Below are 6,802 nucleotides of genomic sequence, written 5' to 3'. Positions count from 1 at the left end.
TATCAAAGATGCTGCGAATGACCGCAATGTTTTACGGTACGCTCTCTCTCTCTCTCTTTCTCTCCCTCTTTCCCACTCTCCCTCTCTCTCTATCCCCATCTCTCTCCCCTTTCTCCCCCCTCTTTCTTCTCTCCCTCTCGCCTCTCTCTCCCTCCCCTCTCTATCTTTCTCCTTCTGTCTCTCCTTCTCTCTCTCTCTCTCATTCCCTCTCCTTCTCTCTCCCTCTCGCTCTCTCTCCTTCTCTCTCCCTCTCGCTCTCTCTCCTTCCTCTCTCTCTATCTCTCTCCCCTCTCTCTCTCCCTCTCTCCTTCTCTCACTCCCTCTCTCGCTCTCTCTCTCTAATAAAACAAGTCATTAGAATAATTAAACCCTACTGTTCATTCATTATGCAAGTAGGCTATAAGTACGTGTTGTGTGCGCTGAGGCAGGTGGCCAGGAGCGTGCAACAAGATGGTATAAATATGGAATATTTACACAATCACCATGATTTCCTCCCAAATAAAGCCCTTAAGGGAACACGGCGCACACCAGTCTGTCTGACTTACAGCTGCTGCTCTTCCGTACTCGTAAATCCTGCTCTTAGCTACGACGAGCGAATCCAGAGAGGGAACCGTTCGTGAATGCTAAAATCGCCCCCCCCCCCCCCCCCCCCCGCCCCCCCCCCGAAAAAGGTCTTAAATGGAGCTACGTTGAAATTGTCCGTTGGTGAATGAGACCCAATGAGAGTAGCTGATGCACTTGGTACTATTGGACTTATTCCATGTGTTTATCTTTGTACTCAACACACACAGAGAGAGAGAGAGAGAGAGAGAGAGAGAGAGAGAGAGAGAGAGAGAGAGAGAGAGGATGAGAGAGAGAGAGAGAGAGAGAGAGAGGGAGAGGGAAAGAGGGAGAGCTGTGTGTTGTAGCGTCTGTGTTGCTGCAGTCCTTCCTCTGGAAACTGTCACCACAGCAACTCTTGAAGTAATGTCATGTGCACCCCCCCCCCCCTTCCCCCTTCATTCTTCACTCCTCCGTTTCGCTAATAATAGACCACGGCGCTGCTCATCACGCTGCTGTCCCACACAACAACACAACACCTTGTAGGAAAGAAAAGCAGAAGGAGTGAAAGAGAGAAAGATGGAGAAAGGAGGCACCTGCAGGATGATCCCACTCCGGCGTCGTCTCCCCAGCAGCAGAGAGGCCGCCCGGGCGCTTGACATTTAAACCACCATAGCTATAAACAGGCCAGTGGAATGCCATTGACATTCATTTGTCGCAGTTTCTCTCGCTGGGGGGGGGGTTCTGTTAAGCTAACCCCCTCCGGCCGCGGTCCCAAAACACGAAGCAACGGAGGAGGCCCTGCCACGCAGACGCAGCGCTCGAGCTGGTGACTTGTCGGCGCTGTCAAAACGCTATAGGTGTGAAGTGAACGCCCTGTGTCTCCAAGCAGAGTTTCATCGGGGGGGGTTTGGAGGTGAGTGGGGGGGGACGTTTGACCGTTAAGGTGCTCCCATAGTCGAGCGGACTGTACTCTGACTGGACTCCACGGAGGTCTGCTGGACTCTTTGAGCTTTCATAGTCGAGCGGACCTCCGCGGACCAATTTCCTACATGTCTCGCGCCAGTTTACACAATTTTCCCTGCACTGTTCAACTTCTGTCATGTCGTCGTCATCCGATGTCAAAATAAAGAGTATGTTATCTCCGTTTCCAATATTTCGATAATAAAACGGGCAGTTTTACACACTTCATTTAGAAAAGCCATTCAAACATCTCAAGCCCTACTCTCTCTTGGCATGGAGCGGGTGGTCAGAGTAAAATGCAGATCGGCGTCACATTAAATGCAGTTCGATGTCAACCAAAACCCAGAGCAGCGTTTTGTGTGACACAAAGTGGGCGCCGCGGACGTCCGCGCGTCAGGAAATAGGAGCTTCGCACTTGGACTCTGCTTTGGGTCTGCTTTGAGTACCCTTTGGGTCCGCTTTGAGCCCGCAGGAGTCTGCTCTGTGTACGGTGCGCTCGACTATGGGAAGGGCTTTAGGCTGCTACCGACGCCGGACGCCATCTTTGGGCGGATCACTTACATTCGTCTTCATTGAGAAACCAGATGAAGGAAGAAGGCGCGGCATTGGCTCAGGAGGTAGAGCAGTCGTCTCGTAACCCAGAGTTTCCCCCGGTTCGATTCCCGCTCCTCCCAGGCAGCAGGGTGTCGAAGTGTCCTTGAGCAAGACACGACTTAACCCCTAATTGCTCCCGATGTGCAGGTTGGCACCTTGCATGGTTGCCTCTGCCGTCGGTGTGTGATTGTGTGAGTGTGAACGGGTCAAATGTGAGGAACAAATTGTAAAGCGCTTTGGATAAAAGCTGCTATATAAATGCAGCCATTTACCATTTAAGGAAGAGAAAGACTGGAGGTTTCTCTCCCATGATGGTGGTCAGATCTTCACACCACAAGACTTCCAGACCATCTTTTAACCCAGAAACCCGCGCCTGTCAACACACAGTCCATCCACCACGAATGGTGGCGTTGGGTTCTTGAGCCCTATAGGGGGAGTTACAACAAGCCCAACGAGTGTCTGCTGATTACAAGGATTCGTTACTCTGGTCCGTCTGTCCGTCACGTTATTTGTAGTTGAAAAGGAGGAGCGTGTCTCATCTCGATCCTGTGTGTCTCATCTCCGTCCTGTGTGTCTCATCTCCGTCCTGTGTGTCTCATCTCCGTCCTGTGTGTCTCATCTCCGTCCTGTGTGTCTCATCTCCGTCCTGTGTGTCTCATCTCTCCGTCCTGTGTGTCTCATCTCTGTCCTGTGTGTCTCATCTCTCCGTCCTGTGTGTCTCATCTCTCCGTCCTGTGTGTCTCATCTCCGTCCTCCGTGTCTCATCTCTCCGTCCTGTGTGTCTCATCTCCGTCCTGCGTGTCTCATCTCCGTCCTGTGTGTCTCATCTCTCCGTCCTGTGTGTCTCATCTCCGTCCTCCGTGTCTCATCTCTCCGTCCTGTGTGTCTCATCTCCGTCCTGCGTGTCTCATCTCCGTCCTCCGTGTCTCATCTCTCCGTCCTGTGTGTCTCATCTCCGTCCTGTGTGTCTCATCTCCGCAACAGGAGGCCGGTTAACTGTGAGCAGCTCGCTACCAAAATCACCTCCGTGCTCAGCTCCTTACCGAGCTCCATCTCCAGCTCTTCGCCCGCTTCATCCATAATCCCAAACACTGCTGACTGCGTGTGTGTGTGTGTGTGTGTGTGCGTGTGTGTGTGTGTGTGTGTGTGTGTGTGCGTGCGTGCGTGCGTGCGTGTGTGTGTGTGTGTGTGTCTGTGTGAGTGATTGTGCAGGTTTCATCCACGCCAGCAGTCACGCTGAGTCTCGCTTGTTTCTCAGCTGTTTACCTATTCCTTCATTCATTCCTCCGTGAGCGATGGGTAACCACAGCACTCCACCGTCTGGTAATTAAACTTCTTTCTGTGGATATTTTCATCTTGGAAAAGCATTCCAAAAATCACACACACACACACACACATGCACACACACACACGCACACACGCACATTCTCCGAGACAGTGGCAGCGGCTAGGCTATAGCATTACTAGTAATTAGCGTGCTGAGTGGGATGTGTTGATTGCTTCATTATTTCCCCCGATAAGCATCTGTGAGGAGACGTGTGATGGATGATGTGGGTCTGACGGTAATCCATGGCAAAGCTTCTTAATAATGATCGCGCCGTGCATGTCAGAAAAGCTGCCTACTGTGTATCGGCACCGCCGTGTTTACTAAGTGCGGGCTTCAGTATCTAGGTGCTCTGAGAGCCTGGCTCCTAGTGAAGGTTGCATCAGGTCTGCTAGGTGCTCTGAGAGCCTGGCTCCTAGTGAAGGTTGCATCAGGTCTGCTAGGTGCTCTGAGAGCCTAGCTCCTAGTGAAGGTTGCATCAGGTCTGCTAGGTGCTCTGAGAGCCTAGCTCCTAGTGAAGGTTGCATCAGGTCTGCTAGGTGCTCTGAGAGCCTAGCTCCTAGTGAAGGTTGCATCAGGTCTGCTAGGTCTTCTGAGAGCCTAGCTCCTAGTGAAGGTTGCATCAGGTCTGCTAGGTGCTCTGAGAGCCTGGCTCCTAGTGAAGGTTGCATCAGGTGTGCTAGGTGCTCTGAGAGCCTAGCTCCTAGTGAAGGTTGCATCAGGTCTGCTAGGTCTTCTGAGAGCCTAGCTCCTAGTGAAGGTTGCATCAGGTCTGCTAGGTGCTCTGAGAGCCTAGCTCCTAGTGAAGGTTGCATCAGGTCTGCTAGGTCTTCTGAGAGCCTGGCTCCTAGTGAAGGTTGCATCAGGTCTGCTAGGTCTTCTGAGAGCCTAGCTCCTAGTGAAGGTTGCATCAGGTCTGCTAGGTGCTCTGAGAGCCTAGCTCCTAGTGAAGGTTGCATCAGGTGTGCTAGGTCTTCTGCTAGGTATTTTGGGGTGTCATCTTGCCCGGGATATCACTACTAATAACGTGCCACACAACCGAGCCACCTCCACTAACCCCCCTCCTCCTCCAGTCCAACACCTCCACTAACCCCCCTCCTCCTCCAGTCCAACACCTCCACTAACCCCCCTCCTCCTGCAGTCCAACACCTCCACTAACCTCCCTCCTCCTCCAGTCCAACACCTCCACTAACCCCCCTCCTCCTGCAGTCCAACACCTCCACTAACCCCCCTCCTCCTCCAGTCCAACACCTCCACTAACCCCCCTCCTCCTCCAGTCCAACACCTCCACTAACCCCCCTCCTCCTCCAGTCCAACACCTCCACTAACCCCTCTCCTCTTCCACTGGACCTGCCTCTGCCACCCGTCCCTCTACTCCTGAATCAACCCTATGATGTCCCTCCTCCCCCTCCCCATAAATGGACTGCATAATTATTTCCAAAGCGCTTATGCCTCACATTCACCGATTCACTTACACACAGTCAGACACCAACGCGCCGAGGTAACCGTGCAAGGATGCCAACCTGCTCATCGGGAACAGTTATGGGTTAATAAGTGTCTTGCTCAAGGACAGGAGCCGGAATCGAGCAGGGAACCTTCCAATTACCAGATGAGTGCTCTACCTCCTGAGCCACTGTCACCTCCTACTTGCCCTTCCATATCTCCTGTCATCTCCCCAGGTAGTTGATGGGGAGCTCCACAGTGGGTAGGTCCTCTCCTGTCATCCCCAGGTAGTTGACGGGGAGCTCCACAGTGGGTAGGTCCTCTCCTGTCATCTCCCCAGGTAGTTGATGGGGAGCTCCACAGTGGGTAGGTCCTCTACTGTCATCTCCCCAGGTAGTTGACGGGGAGCTCCACAGTGGGTAGGTCCTCTCCTGTCATCTCCCCAGGTAGTTGACGGGGAGCTCCACAGTGGGTAGGTCCTCTACTGTCATCTCCCCAGGTAGTTGACGGGGAGCTCCACAGTGGGTAGGTCCTCTACTGTCATCTCCCCAGGTAGTTGACGGGGAGCTCCACAGTGGGTAGGTCCTCTACTGTCATCTCCCCAGGTTAGGCCTGCCGCGATAAGCAATAAATCGATTAATTGCCGCGATAATTAAAATTAATGCAATGATTTTGACGGGCGCGATTAATTGCTATTTGCGCGTTTGTTTTAATGAGGCGGAACCAGTGCCCCTTGTCAGTCACTGTCCGTGTTGGGAGGCGGGCCGCTGGCTTTACTACAGAGCAGAGAGCACAACACAGGAGCTCCGTGGGGCAACACCACATAGCTTAACTACATTTCTCAATAGTGTTGCTCCTTTTAACCAAGTAGCGTTATTTGTAGTGTAACGTTAGCGTTTTAACGTTAGTAGCTAACGTTAAAACTAACTTAAAGTTAGTTGTTCACCAACAATCTCAACATTTGTTTTATCATTAGCTCATGTCGATCTACTAGTAGCATCAGCAAGCTAACGTTAGCTGGCCCCAGTCCACTAGCAGCATGTCGATCTACCAGCAGCATCAGCAAGCTAACGTTAGCTGGCCCCAGCCCATTAGCAGCATGTCGAAGTAGTAGTAGCATCAGCAAGCTAACGTTAGCTGGCCCCAGTCCACCAGCAGCATCAGCAAGCTAGGATAATCACAACAATACTTCCGGTCCGGTCGGTGGGCTTCAAAATAAAAGTCTAAAACACCGGAAAAGACAGAGCGGTGGGCTTCAAAATAAAAGTTTTGGGGAATAAATTTCTCAAAAAAAAATTCTCTAACCGGTCGCAATAATATCGCTTATCGCGATATTTTCGGGGGCAATTAATCGCCCAGCAAAATTTGTTATCGTGGCAGGCCTACCCCAGGTAGTTGACGGGGAGCTCCACAGTGGGTAGGTCCTCTACTGTCATCCCCAGGTAGTTGACGGGGAGCTCCACAGTGGGTAGGTCCTCTACTATCATCCCCAGATAGTTGACGGGGAGCTCCACAGTGGGTAGGTCCTCTCCTGTCATCTCCCCAGGTAGTTGACGGGGAGCTCCACAGTGGGTAGGTCCTCTACTGTCATCCCCAGATAGTTGACGGGGAGCTCCACAGTGGGTAGGTCCTCTCCTGTCATCTCCCCAGGTAGTTGATGGGGAGCTCCACAGTGGGTAGGTCCTCTACTGTCATCTCCCCTGGTAGTTGATGGGGAGCTCCACAGTGGGTAGGTCCTCTCCTGTCATCTCCCCAGGTAGTTGACGGGGAGCTCCACAGTGGGTAGGTCCTCTACTGTCATCCCCAGGTAGTTTGACGGGGAGCTCCACAGTGGGTAGGTCCTCTCCTGTCATCCCCAGGTAGTTGACGGGGAGCTCCACAGTGGGTAGGTCCTCTCCTGTCATCTCCCCAGGTAGTTGACAGGGAGCTCCACAGTGG

This window comes from Notolepis coatsorum (genome assembly GCF_963971535.1).
Source record: "Notolepis coatsorum genome assembly, chromosome: 12".
Classification (NCBI taxonomy): domain Eukaryota; kingdom Metazoa; phylum Chordata; class Actinopteri; order Aulopiformes; family Paralepididae; genus Notolepis; species Notolepis coatsorum.
This window is presented reverse-complemented; position numbering follows the sequence as displayed.